Source organism: Scyliorhinus canicula, chromosome 5 (genome assembly GCF_902713615.1).
Source record: "Scyliorhinus canicula chromosome 5, sScyCan1.1, whole genome shotgun sequence".
NCBI classification, from domain to species: Eukaryota; Metazoa; Chordata; class Chondrichthyes; order Carcharhiniformes; family Scyliorhinidae; genus Scyliorhinus; species Scyliorhinus canicula.
Genome location: NC_052150.1, coordinates 193,216,632 through 193,232,112, shown reverse-complemented (window position 1 = coordinate 193,232,112; position 15,481 = coordinate 193,216,632).

The following is a 15,481-nucleotide window of genomic DNA, read 5'->3' as shown; positions in this document are numbered from 1 at the left end:
CAAAATGTTTAAGGAAGCCAAAGGGAAATCATGTTTGACAAACCTGTTTGAGTTTTTTCAGGATGTACCTGCAGGATAGATAAAGGGGAGCGGGTGGATATGGGTCATGTGGATTTTCAGAAAGCTTTTGATAAGGTCCCCAGCGGGATTTTACGGTCCCGCCGATGGCAACCCACCACGGCGTGTTCCCCGGCGGCAGAGGGTGCTTGGCATGCAAAGCCCCATGGGCATCAGTGGGACTGGAATATTCTGCCACCAACCAATTGCGAGCTGCCTTCACCACCAGAAAATATGCCATGGGAGGAGCTGGAAAATCCCATCCAAGAGGTTAGTAAACAAAATTAGAATACACAGGTTAAGGGGGTAATATAGTGGTACAGTTTGAGAATTTGTTAATGAACAGAAGCAGGGAGTAGGAATGCACGGTAGGATGGTGGTTAGCACAGTTGCTTCACAGTGCTAGGGTCCCAGGTTCGATTCCCAGCTTGGGTCACTGTCCGCGCAGAGTCTGCACATTCTCCCTGTGTCTGAGTGAGTTTCCTCCGGGTGCTCCGGCTTCCTCCCACAAGTCCCGAAAGATGTGCTTTTTGGGTGAATTGTACATTCTGTATTCTCCCTCAGTGAATACAGGCGCCGGAGGGGCTATTCACAGTAACTTTGTTGCAGTGTAATGTAAGCCTACTTGTGACACTAATAAAGATTATTGCCATTGTCTACTCGACTGCAGAGTGCTGTGGACCATTATGGTATGACTCTCCCCCTCACATAGGAGGAATATTACAGCAAGAAAGTTCCGAGAGAAGATTTACATCAACCCAAGGCTGATGCTAAATAAGGACCTTCACAATCCACCTTCTGCTCACCTCCCATCACGCTAGCCTGTATGGCTAAGGCCTGTGTGCCAAGGAATAACAGCAGAGGTCCTGTGGCAGCAGGAACGGAACCAACATTCCACCATTCAAAAACACTTGTGTGTCACACCAACATTGGACACTCCTCAACCATTTCCACACTGTGCAAGGCCTTTGTGCAGCAAACTGGCATGAGTGGGGCCTTGAAGGGAACCCAGACTGTGGTGCACCCCAATCAATGATTCACATCATTGAAGACTGCCCCCTGACAAAATTAAGCAGAGGGCTCCGAGGGATCAATTTAACCACTGTGGAAGCTGTCGTCTGGCTTGGTAATTACTGAAAATGAAATGAAATGAAAATCGCTTATTGTCACGAGTAGGCTTCAACAAAGTTACTGTGAAAAGCCCTGAGTCGCCACATTCTGGCGCCTGTTCGGGGAGGCTGGGACGGAAATTGAATGCGCTGCTGGCCTGCCTGGGTCTGCTTTAAAAGCCAGCTATTTGGCCCACTGTGCTAAATCAGCCCCTAAATCAGCTCCTAATAAAGGGGTAATCTGCATACACTAAAATAAGGTTTTGGGGAAACACGGGGGCATTTGGCAAAGTGGATTTGAGACCACAACCATTTGTGATTTGGCACAAATATGTGTGTCTATATGCCTTACATTTTTGGTGATAATGCAAGTATTCTGCCAATTTTAAAGACCAATTACGAAACACACTTCTCAAAATCAGGCCAGTGTCCCTATTCTCAAGGCACATTTGACCTTGGGCATCTTCTTCAGGGTGATTTCCATCTTCGCCCATTCTCACACCGTTTTATCACTAACACGGAATGCCTCGCTGCAGCACAGTTATTTAACCAGTTGGCAAACGTAACGCCTTTTAGCCTGAAACCAACTTTGGACTTCATGCTTGTTGCCGGATGACCCATTTCTGTTCGTCGTTCACTATTCACCACTTCCACACATCTTTTTTAAAAATAAATTTAGACTACCCAATTCAATTTTTCTAATTAAGGGGCAATTTAGCATGGCCAATCTACCTACCTTGCACATCTTTGGGTTGTGGGGGCGAAATTCACGCAGACACGGGGAGAATGTGCAAACTCCACACGGACAGTGACCCAGAGCCAGGATCGAACCTGGGACCTCAGCACCGTGAGGCAGCAAATGCTAACCATTTGTGCCACCGTGCTGCCCCTCCGCACATCTTCTTAACAACACAATCTGTATCACCTGCTTGATCTCATGCACCCACTTATAAGGTGAGAAAAATCTGAGGTGAAAAACTGAGGGTGACCCCTAATACGAGTTTTGCATTTCTTAGCAGGAAGGGGAGATCGTCTAAAAGGTAAGTATAGGACTAAGTATGAATTTTGGCACAAACAAAATATGGTCATTTTATACATTGGGTTAACTATGGTAGGACTGGGCAACTGAGGCTCGTCAGCCTTGGTTGACAGTCAACCCAGGAGAAGAGCTCTGATTTTAAACCCACGGTAATTGGCCAAATGGTAAAGTCTTTATTCATTGACAGTTCAGAAGACGACAGACAATGCCAGCATGAGAGGAGATGGTAAAAAAGAGCAAACGAGACTGTTTAGCTTGTGTAGCAGCTCACTCAGGAGAAGGGAAACTCCAGATTTTGGGAGAATAGTGCAGGAGTCCCAAAACAGCTTTTCCACCAGCAGTCGTTCCCCTGTCATTTATCCCTCTCCCCCTGTCAATGATGTAACAGGAATCCTGACTTTCAAAGTTGGGATCCCCGTTTTCATCAGTTTAAATAGCATTGACAGGGCTTTAAGCTAATAGTTCCTCCATGTTAAATTGTCCTCAGAAATCATGACTGGTCCCCCACAAAATGCACCTGTTAAGCAGAACCCGCCGGGGACGCACAGGTGGGTGCTGCCCCCTTGGGGGAGATGGTCATGCCAGGCAGTGCCCGGGCCATTCCAGCAGGCAGTGTTCGGACAGCGCCAGGGGCCACTGCAAGGGGCAGTGCCGTGTTGGGGTATTCCATGGGGAAGGGGCGTCACCATTTTTTTCATTTTTTTAAAAATCATTCAGAGCCTGCCACACCAGCATTTCTTCGTGGTTGCATCTTTTCACTTTCCTTTGGCAAAAGTTGAAATGTATGTTGGGATTGCCCGGCAACTCTGCCGGCAGGCCATCCTCTGCTTTTCCCGCTGAGGGTGACACCTCAACCTTGGAGACACCCTGGGAACCCCCCTCACCCGCTTTACCTGGCCAGGCCCTCCCTAGCCCAATCCCTGGCAGTGCTAACCTATAAATTTAGATTTATTGTCACGTGTACCAAGGTACAGTGAAAATTATTGTTCTGTGTACAGTCCAGGCAGACCACTGCCACCTGGGAACCTTGGACATTGTCGGTGTGTCTGGCTGGTACTGCCAGGGTGCCAGGCTGGCAGCGTCAAGGTGCCCAGGTGCTGGGGGTGCAAGAGTGCCACACTGCCCTGACCCCAACCACCTGGGGTGTCCAATGGCCTGGGAGATGCCCCCCCCCCCCCCCCCCCCCCCCCGGTGCCTGATCCACATTTGTGTGGGCCAGTCTTAAATGGCACCCTGACGTAAGGCTCATTTAAATATTCAAATCTGGGCTTTGCCCAGCGAGGGCAAGATCCAGAGGGGTGACCTGCGCAAAGTTCCATGTTTGGTGTGGAGCCTGATTTGGGGCTCGCGTGTAATTACCCCATTGCACCCGGATCCACACTGGGCGCAACGAGGTCGCTGAATCACGCCCTAAATATTTTAAAGACTGAAAAAGTCAAATTGTTGACAAGGATGAAAGGTTATCGGAGGTAGGTGGGAATGTGGATTTGAGATTACAATAAGATCAGCCATGATTTTATTGAATCGTGGATGAGGCTTGAATGGCCTACTCCTAATTCACATGTCCATAAACCTCAACCACTCAGATGTACTCAATGTGTAGGTTATTCAGCAAATCAAATAAAGCAACAGACTTCAAATGTACTATCTGCAGTCGGATCTGCAAATCAGGGTTTGGTTTAACGACAAATATATGAGACGACACCAGCCAAATGGTCAACAGCTGGTCTCATTGCTGAACAGTCATCCAGAGGTGTGACCAGAGAATCTAGTATCTGTGGACTAAAGGATCTGGCTTGTGTCTTCCAGGTCCAACAAGCTTACCCAATTAATACTCCTGCCGCCCCCAATTCTCCACCACCATCAGTTCCCCAATCCCCATGTGATCTTCTTCCAAACTTTGCCAACTTCCCTGACTGATCCCAGATTCTCCCTTGACTTCACAAGCACACTCTACCCAATTGCATAATAATACCTGTTCCTCTCCAGTCCCTCATGCCCCCACGCCCGTGATCATTTCTGTCCCCATTGTGATAACTGCGATCACCCCTGAACCTCCAACTACTCTCTGCCCATTTTTTGCAAACCTCACAATCACCCCCAACACATTTTACCCACTTTCCACTTACTTCGCCTTCAATGTCTCACCACACCCCCTCCCACCCCATCAACTAAATGCTACTTCTGGTCCAAGGCTGGGACCTTTTCCAGGGCCATCCTTTTCCATTTGACAGTGAAGCCTTGTCACACACTGTGGAGTTAGAACTACATATCTGAGTTTGTCGACCATAACTCTTTCCCCAACACACCCCGCTGAAAACCCTACCCCAGTAAATATTAAGAACAAAGAAGAACAAAGAAAATTACAGCACAGGAACAGGCCCTTCGGCCCTCCCAGCCTGCGCCGATCCAGATCCTTTATCTAAACCTGTCTCCTATTTTCCAAGGTCTACTTCCCTCTGTTTCCGCCCGTTCATATATCTGTCTAGATGCTTCTTAAATGATGCTATCGTGCCCGCCTCAACCACCTCCGCTGGTAAAGCGTTCCAGGCACCAACCACCCTCTGCGTAAAAAACTTTCCACGCACATCTCCCTTAAACTTTCCCCCTCTCAACTTGAAATCGTGACCCCTTGTAACTGACACCCCCACTCTTGGGAAAAGCTTGGTGCTGTCCACCCTGTCCATACCTCTCATAATTTTGTAGACCTCAATCAGGTCCCCCCTCAACCTCCGTCTTTCCAACGAAAACAATCCTAATCTACTCAACCTTTCTTCATAGCTAGCACCCTCCATACCAGGCAACATCCTGGTGAACCTCCTCTGCACCCTCTCCAAGGCATCCACATCCTTCTGGTAATATGGCGACCAGAACTGCACGCAGTATTCCAAATGTGGCCGAACCAAAGTCCTATACAACTGTAACATGTCCTGCCAACTCTTGTACTCAATACCCCGTCCGATGAAGGCAAACATGCTGTATGCCTTCTTGACCACTCTATCAACCTGCGTTGCCACCTTCAGGGTACAATGGACCTGAACTCCCAGATCTCTCTGCACATCAATTTTCCCCAAGACCCTTCCATTGACCATATAGTCTGCTCTTGAATTTGATCTTCCAAAATGCATCACCTCGCATTTGCCTCGATTGAACTCCATCTGCCATTTCTCTGCCCAACTCTCCAATCTATCTATATTTTGTTGTATTCTCTGACAGTCCTCCTCGCTATCTGCAATTCCACCAATCTTAGTATCATCTGCAAACTTGCTAATCAGACCACCTATACCTTCCTCCAGGTCATTTATGTAGATCACAAACAACAGTGGTCCAAGCACGGATCCCTGTGGAACACCACTAGTCACCCTTCTCCATTTTGAGACACTCCCTTCCACCACTACTCTCTGTCTCCTGTTGCCCAGCCAGTTCTTTATCCATCTAGCTAGTACACCCTGAACCCCATACGACTTCACTTTTTCCATCAACCTGCCATGGGAAACCTTATCAAACGCCTTACTAAAGTCCATGTATACGACATCTACAGCCCTTCCCTCATCAATTAACTTTGTCACTTCCTCAAAGAATTCTATTAGGTTTGTAAGACATGACCTTCCCTGCACAAAACCATGCTGCCTATCACTGATAAGTCTATTTTCTTCCAGATGTGAATAGATCCTATCCCTCAGTATCTTCTCCAATAGTTTGCCTACCACTGACGTCAAGCTCACAGGTCTATAATTCCCTGGATTATCCCTGCAAACTTCTCAATGGCTTGAGCTGAGGAATACTCGGGAAAACATATACGAGAAGAACCAGCAACTGCATTTCAACTGCACAGGTTTTTATCTCGTCTTTATACTACAAGCTGAAATTTTCCAAACTGTAATGCGGTATTGTGTGAAGCAAATAATGGCATGATGGGAAAACTAGTCAAGTCTTCTTGGTACAATTGAATTTAACCTAAGACACAGATACAAAATACAAAATGTTCGTCATCAACCGAGAAGCAGTCTCAATAAATAACAAGCTGAACAATTGTCTCTGCCTGTATGTAAACAAGTTTGTCCAGTTCTTAAAACAAAGACAAGAAAATGATATGAAACTCAAGTCCCCTAAAGGTCAGAAGGTGACGCCATTATAACGATTATTACTTATGTTTTACTTTCAATCAAATTCCTGACCAAGCTGTATTCATGTTATCTTGATCCTATAATGTATAAGAATCGCCTTCTTTTCTGTACGATCGCAGACTTGGGACGGACTCCGCAGTTTGTAATTGACTGCCTTCCGACTCCAAGTATCAGCCATATACTGCTAGCAGTTCTAATTAGTGAATAAAGTTCAGTTTTGCTTATCTAATGAATGCTGTTTGAATTTCTCTATCACAGTCAAGACGCGGGGAAAATATAAAATACAACATTTGGCGCTGCGAGAAAAAATCCAATATCCTGAAGTGAGCTTCCATGAGGGACTGAGAAAAAGTGATCAAAGCCATGACCGGAGTAAAGAGACGGACGCCGGCACAAGGTAAGATTGACCTTGGTCTCTCTCTCTCTCGGATCTGTGCTGCGACCCCTCATCCCTGTCGGAAGTAACTAAACAGGTGACGGTTCTCGAATCTAAATTTGACTGTGAGTACATTTTTTTTGTGTAATTAGCAGCAGGTCAGGGACCTTGTTGATCTCGTTTTTCATCCGCATCAGATTTATACAGGCTGTCAATAAATTTGGGTCCGGGACCCTTTGATTAAGTTTTGGGGTCAGGGACCCTGTCAATAAGTTTTGGGGTCAGGGACCCTCTCAGTAATGTTTTCGGGTCAGGGACCCTGTCAGTAATTTTTTGGGGTCGGGGACCCTCCAATTTGATTTGGTACCAGAAATTTTGTTTGAGCGTTTTTTTGCCTGGGGCACATTTTACTGACATTATGCGACAAACTTTAGACAAAACTAGCGGCAATTCCCCTCTATTTTTCATGTGTTTAGAAACCTCTTCTCAAGAACGTAATATTCGAAGATTGGCTGCAGCGCTGCTTTAAACAATAAATTAGGTAACGATATCTGGCCACTAGGTTACACAGGGATCTTGAAACTTTGACAATAACATTAATGCAGAAAAAAAAGCAATCTGGAAAAAAAAATGCCGGTTTCAAATTGTTTAATTTTACAGTGGAAAGAAACAGTCCACTTAACGCAACGAACAATCACAATGAGTTGGAGAGATAAAGTCCGCAAAAGAGATATTAATGAGTGTGTGAACGGTAAAGCGAAAGATTGGGAGACTTTAAAATTGTAATGTGAACTTTGGGATAAAGACAATCAAAATGATAAAAAGCAATTCGGCAATAACAAATCTCCTGCCGGCAGAAAAGTAGGACTGGCCAATAAGATTATAGGAAAGGAGGATCCTCCCAGTTGCTCTGGCATGCCGATGTTCCCCTATTCAAGCGATACGGAAGACGAGGAGAATTTGAACCCTGGACCCCACCCTCATTTTGCGCTCCCCGATCTTGCAATTCCACTTTCCCAAGTCCTGACTCTCACTTCTGATCCCATTACCAATGAAACTCCTGCTAACGTATCCCCCTTAGCGACACGCACTCGGTCACAGACGCAAGCCGTAAATATCGAACAACCCTTCTCTACGGAAGACATGATAATTGACTAAAAGATGTTGATTAAAAGATCCACAATAAGGAAATTTTAGAAGTGAAGTTAATGAGTTACCAATTTAGAAGCATGTTCAAATGGCATGATGGGAAAACTATCTGATTAATAAGCCGGAGGTCTTGGACTAAACGCTATTCGGATGGTCTACCTATCTTAGGAAGTGGAACCCTTACATCCTATTGTCCCAAATCCAGCGACAATCCTTAGCAATGTCCCACCGGAAGCGACTATTTTTACCCTTGTTGATTTGCAACATGCCTTTTTTGCTATACCCCTCGCCCCTGAATCACAGTATTTGTTTGCCTTTACATTTAAGAAGACGCAATACACTTGGACTCGACTTCCACACGGTTTCATTCATTCTCCAACCCTTTTCTCACAGGCATTGCACCCCCAGTTAGTGACATTAGCACCTTCTGGTGGCTCCACCATCATTCAATATGTTGATGACTTACTTCTTGCCAGCCCTGATTTCATCGCTAACCAACGTGACACTTTTTACCTGCTCATCCGTCTCCATTCATGGGGATATGTGATCCCGCCCGCTAAAGTTCATAAAGGCCAACGACAGGTCAAATTTTTGGATGTCCTAATAAGTGCTACTGATCGCTCCCTTACTCAAGAACGCATTACTCCTATACTGCAGACCCCATTTCCTACATCGCCCAAGCAGGTGCAAGCTTTTTTAGGATTAGTGAACTTTTGCAGACAATGGATTCCGAATGTTACTGTACATACTAAACAATTAACTCCGTACTCCTCTCAAAATGCTCCTCTTAAGTTTGAACTACCTGATTCAGCAAAGCAATCTTTTATTACCCTGAAAAATGCCCTGGCTATCGCCCCAGCACTAGGACGACCTATGTATGACAGACCTTTTCACCCAAATTCTTACTGCTGTCCATTTGTTAGTCCAGGCAGCCTCTAATCTAACCCTTCACCAACCAGTACAAGTGCATACTTCACACTATCGTGGCTCTCCTAATGTCTCAGCCAACCCAGCATCTGACTCAAGCGCGATTGAGCCGCTATGAGGTTTCACTATTGCAAAACCCCTACCTCTCGTTTCATTATTGTTCAACCTTAAATCCTGCTGTGTTCCTTGAATAGCCCCCCGATAACCTTAACCACCACACGATTGTTTACTTCGGAATCACTTCCTTACCGCACCTCGCCCGGATTTAACAGACAGGCCTATTGATAATCCAGATCTAATTTTTTATGTTGATGGCAGCTCTTCCATTTCCCCATTTCCCGTCCCACAGTCAAAATATGCTGTGGTAACCGACACTGACGTGCAGGAAGCAGCAGCCTTCCAGACCCCTGTCTCTGCACAAAAAGCCGCGCTATTCGCCCTTACTCAAGCATGTATTTTAGCCACTGACAAAATTGCTAATGTTTACACTGATTCTAGGTATGCCTTTGGCGTGACCCATGATTTCGGCTGCCCTTTTGGGTTAAAAATCTCCTCGATGCTATTCAGCTTCCCCGTTAATTGGCAGTTATTAAATGCATTGCGCACACGAAGGGTGACACTCCTGTTCAATTAGGAAATGCCCGTGCTGATTCAGCTGCTAAAACTGCAGCTTCATCAACCTCTTTAATTGTTCCCAGTGGGGCTAATCAGGCTCTAAACCAGGTACCTGCATTACGGACGAAGGGCATGCCAGAGATAGCTGAAGTTCAAAATTTACAGAGGGACGCCTCTGATTCTGAGCGAACATTATGGAAGTCAATGAGGTGTTCGCACTCCTTGACACGAGACCTCTGGCTGACTCCAGTTGGTCAAGTTTGTATTCCGAATTCTTTATTGCCGTTACTTGTTGATTATTTGCATTCTTGTACCCATCTTGGTAAGGAGGGAGTGGTACAGCTACTCCTAAAAACTTGGTGGTACCCAGATTTGAATACAGCAGCGCAAACGCGGCTGGATCGATGCGTCATTTGCATGAAACATAATAAGAGTAAAGGTATTAAATGTCCTCCGGGAACCACCCCCTTGCCAGATGGCCCTTTTGCTTGTATACAGCTTGATTTTATCGAATTGTCAAAAGCACAGTGTTATAAATATTGTTTAGTAATAATCGATGTGTTTAGTAAATGGATTGAAGCATTCCCCACCACTAATTGTACGGCACATACAGTAGTGAAGTTGTTGTTAACGGAAGTCATTCCTCGTTTTGGGGTACCCAAAATGGTGAGCTCAGACAATGGACCACATTTTGTAGCTCGGATCAATACTGAATTGTGCAAAGCCCTTGTAATTAAACAGCAACTGCACTGCGCGTATCACCCGCAGGCAGCAGGAATTCTGGAAAGAGCCAACGGGACTTTAAAAGAAAAATTATCTAAATTAACTGAAGAAACTGGGTTAAATTGGCTGAAAGTATAACCCTTGGCACTGTTTCACATGCGAGTGACTCCCCATTCGCGGACCGGACTGTCAGCTGCAGAGATAGTCTATGGTCGGCCAATGAGGACTCCCTGGGATGCCCATGAAAAACCCCTAGAGGGAGTAGACCTCCATGTGATGGGGGAACAAATGCAGAACTATTTGAAGCAATTAACACTTTCTTTGAAGTTTCTTCACTCACAGGTAAAACAGGTACATCTACCAGTAACGACAGGGACAGCCGTCCCTCGATATCCAGTGGTCAAACCCGGAGACCTCGTGTTGGTAAAAAAAACTGGGACAGAAAGAAACTAGGACAACGCTGGAGCGGACCATTCCTCGTACTACTGACGACGCCAACTTCGGTCAAACTTGAAGGACGTTCAAGTTGGATACATCTATCCGATTGCAAGAAGATAGTCTCCAATCCAGACGAGAACACAGGATGAAGATCTTCAGTATAATTTTTGGACTTTCTGGACTACTTAGCCTTAATGGCCACTCGGTAGTAAAAAAACGAACTAAACGAGACCTGCCTTCCAATACCTATTTACATATGTCATATCTTTACGCCGAAAAATTGAATATTAGCAAGTGTTGGGTTTGCACCCACATTCCTGTCCATTCAAGGGAAGGAATACCTCTCCAATCTCTCCCCCTTCATACCGCAGAAACAGTTGAATGGATTTTACGACAAAACCAAACAGGAATCAGGGGAGATACGGGGAATATGAAAATATGGAGATCTGCTGGCTATGACATGACTAAATTTTCAGCTTCGTATCAACCTACCTATAATCATGTCCTGACTCCACCCTCCCTCACTGTCCACTCGTATAATGTTCAAGGTTCCATATATTTTAATAAATCAAGGAAAGGAAAGTTAATGGGGCAAAGTAGGTGCAACCTACCAATATAATCCCCTGGATGACATCAGCTGATGATTTTACAGCCTACAATGGAACCTATTTCATATGCGGCACTAAAGCATAACCGTGGCTCCCCATTAATTGGACAGGGTCCTGCTTTTTGGGATATGTCATACCCCAAATGCATCATCGACCCACCCTTAAGCACCCTTAAGCACTCCTCCTCGCGAGCAAAAAGAGCAATTTCTAAAACGGAACGGGCAAGGCATGAACGAACTAATCTACATGGCCTCAGCATTGGAACATCTGGCAAACATAACTGCAACAGAAGCCAGGGACACTAGACAGGCACTGGCCGAGGTCTCAGCTGAGCTAGTGGCTGTCCGGACCGTGGCATTACAAAATCGACTGGCTTTGGATTATCTGTTAGCCTCGCAGGGAGGAACGTGCGCTATCATAGGCCAAGAGTGCTGTACTTACATTCCAGATGGCTCTGAAAATATCACTAACCTGGCCGACCATATTAAGAGACAGGCTGCTCAAATTCAAGAAATTGGCAGTGAATTTCACGACTATAACCCGCCGGGTTGGCTAGGGTGGTTGGGTCATGGATTATTTGACTGGATCTTTAAGGCGTTTCTTCTACTTCTACTAATGCTATTAGGGATAGGATTGCTTTCCTGTTTGTGTAAATGCATTTTCAAACGAATCATGGATATACCTATTTAGCTAGTTGTCATGATATGACAAAAGGGGGGAGTGCGGTATTGTGTGAAGCAAATAATGGCATGATGAGAAAACTAGTCAAGTCTTCTTGGTACAATTGAATTTAACCTAAGACACAGATACAAAATACAAAATGTTCGTCATCAACCGAGAAGCAGTCTCAATAAATAACAAGCTGAACAATTGTCTCTGCCTGTATGTAAACAAGTTTGTCCAGTTCTTAAAACAAAGACAAGAAAATGATATGAAACTCAAGTCCCCTAAAGGTCAGAAGGTGACGCCATTGTAACGATTATTACTTATGTTTTACTTTCAATCAAATTCCTGACCAAGCTGTATTCATGTTATCTTGATCCTATAATGTATAAGAATCGCCTTCTTTTCTGTACGATCGCAGACTTGGGACGGACTCCGCAGTTTGTAATTGACTGCCTTCCGACTCCAAGTATCAGCCATATACTGCTAGCAGTTCTAATTAGTGAATAAAGTTCAGTTTTGCTTATCTAATGAATGCTGTTTGAATTTCTCTATCACAGTCAAGACGCGGGGAAAATATAAAATACAACAGTAACCCACTGGAAGTTCAGAAGGTTTCTTTCATGAACATTAATAATATACTAACTTGGTTTTAGTCACTATGAAAAGATTGTTTAAAAGGAACATTCGTTCAGGCACACATTACTTCCTAATGCATTGTTTGCAGCAATAATAGAAGGGGAAATTCTGCTCACTGTTGATGTGTTTCTATTTGGAAAGGTTCACTGTATTAGTATGTTTACGATGCCATTGTGATAGTTAAAAGTCTTAATAACAAAGATTGCCATTATGTGGTTTTCTATAAATGGTAGCACAAATGGCTGACTTTCTCTGCTATAAATCTTCAAGGACAGACTGCAATAATTCTTTCAAATGAGTGGTGAAATGTTTTGCAGCAAGCAGAGTTGAAGCAAAGAATGCGAGCTGCAGGCATTGCAAGGCACCAAAGATTGATATCATTGTCAGACCTTGCGATGCACTCTCACTCTCATTTTGCGTTTTAACTGTGCTGTTCACGTTTTGGTCTTCTATATCAACATCCAATTATGCCCATTTACCATCGCTGTAAAATTACACTTCAAGTTAATAAAACTGTTCTATATTTGTTGTTGCCACAAAGAGAAAACGAAGTAGAGAAGCCATGCCTTAAGTTTATAAAAACATGATTAAGCGATGTTGCTTTGTCCAAAGATGTGCGGGTTAGGTGGATTGGCCATGTTAAATTGCCCTTAATGTCCAAAATTGCCCTTAATGATGGGTGGGGTTACTGGGTTATGGGGATAGGGTGGAGGTGTGGGCTTGGGTAGGGTGCTCTTTCCAAGACCTGGTGCAGATTCGATGGGCCGAATGGCCTCCTTCTGCACTGGAAATTCTATGATTCTATGATTCTATGGCAGGATAAGATAGTGAGTCAGTGGTGTTGTGGTATTATCACTGGACTAGTTATCCAGAGACCCAGAGTAATGCTCTGGTGAACCCGCGATCAAATCCCGCCACTGCTGATAGTGAAGTTTGAATTCAATAGAAATCTGGAATTAAAAGTCTTGTGATGACCATCGATTGTCGTGAAAACCCATCAGGTTCACTAATGTCCTGTAGGGAAGGAAATCTGTCGTCCTTACCTGGTCTGGCCTACATGTGACTCTAGCCCACAGCAATGTGGTTGACTTTTAAGTGCCCCTTCAAGGACAATTTGGGATGAGCAATAAATGCTGGCACAGCCTGTGACGCTCACGTCCCATGAACAAATAAAAAAAAACTCCCCAAAAGCCCGCGAAATGCTCTGCTGATGTCACTGCGTATCATGTGACTTTTCATCAGCCAATTGTGTGACTTGAATAATCTTTGACTCCTTTTTTACCCTTTTACACTAACTCCTTTTGGGCCAACATCTTTTCTTTTAAATACTTAAACAGCAGATCCAACACAATACTACTACATTTCTATATTCAGCTGGCTTGTAATGCAGAACCAGGTAGCAGTGCGGGTTCAATTCCTGTACCGGCCTCCCTGAACAGGCGCCAGAATATGGTGACTAGGGGCTTTTCACAGTAACTTTATTGAAGTCTACTTGTGACAATAAGTTATTATTATATAGGAGGGGTGGCATGGGGGAGCACGCATATGACCCATGGCACTAAGTTCACAGGGGTCAGTCAATGGCATGCGGAAATGGTGTTCTGTGCCTGACCCCACAACCCACCTTCTGGCCACCCCCTGCTCTTCCCCGCTGCAGAAGTTCTCCCAGCCTGCAGCTCAGCTGTCCCAAACTATGGCTATGTCGGACACGTTCCGTACTTCCTCTCTCCTCCTCAGCAGCCTTATCGCCCGATTCATGATTTTTGAAAGCCCAAATGAACCTCGCCATCAGGAATTCCCCCCAGTGGAGGCGGAGGCCCTGGAGAATACCGGGTCAGGCCCGCTAATGATATGCAAATGGCATTTACTGTACGTGCGGAATGGACCGCATTGAAGTCGCTGACGAGGCAACGTAGAATTGCAATTTGGTGTGAACCCGGCGCCCCCCACGATTTTGTCGTCAAAACCAATTCTCCACTCAATCACCTTCCCCAATTTCGACATTGACTGACGGAGAATCCTGCCCAAGATATTTACAACATTTTCATCAAATTCTTGGTTGACTTCCTGATCTTGGTGACTTGTAGTGGCAGTTAAGATAAAGTATCCACATTTGCGTGCTGCTCTGTCTGACGATACTGGCTGTCATAATCATGTACCGAAAAGATGAAAGACCATCTTTCCAATCGACTAGCTGATAAAGAAGAAATACAAAGATTGTAGTTAAAGGTCGATGTGGTCAGTCACACATGTAAAATGACGCCCATAAAGGTAATGGTGGAACCTTCTTGGTAACATTGCACACCAGATAGTCCACTCAGGATTTAATCCATGGATCTCTGAAGAAGGGCAGTTGCCAAAGTTATCCCAAATGGAAGTCTCCAAAAATAAAAAAGACTCATGTGTGTCACTATGGTAAGGAACGGTTGTGACTCTTGCCTAGACCCCTTGGCTAATGCACAGTCAATTCCAGTTCCACTTGACCCAGAGCCACAACACTTGTGAAGTTAGGTTTACTTAAAATACCTGAGGTCCTTGGTTGAGCCCAATAAACCACTGTCTCCAGGATTGAAACTTCACACACAAGTAGCCTTTTATTATGCACAGTATTATAATTTAATGGACAGAAAATGTAACTGACTATCTACTACCCCTTTCCCAAACCCCCCTTTCTAACCCCCCCCCCCCCCCCCCCCCCCCCCCCCCCTCCACACACACACACACACACACAAACAACACATAGGGGAAAGGGTGGTGGAAAGGGAAAGAAAATATTAATAAAAATGAAAAGGATAAGGATCTCTTATGCACTGGAATGACTTCCAGTTGATGTCTTCCCGAAGTTCAGGATTTTGCTTTGGTACATCTTCCCTCTAGGCTTGAAATGGTTTTCTCTGGCAAGGTTGACTACTTTCTCTGTAGACTCAGCATGATTTCAGTTTTACAGCAAAGGATGTGCCAGGCACTCACTGCTTTCAGGACAACTGAGTAGTTCTTTCACTTCAGCAAGC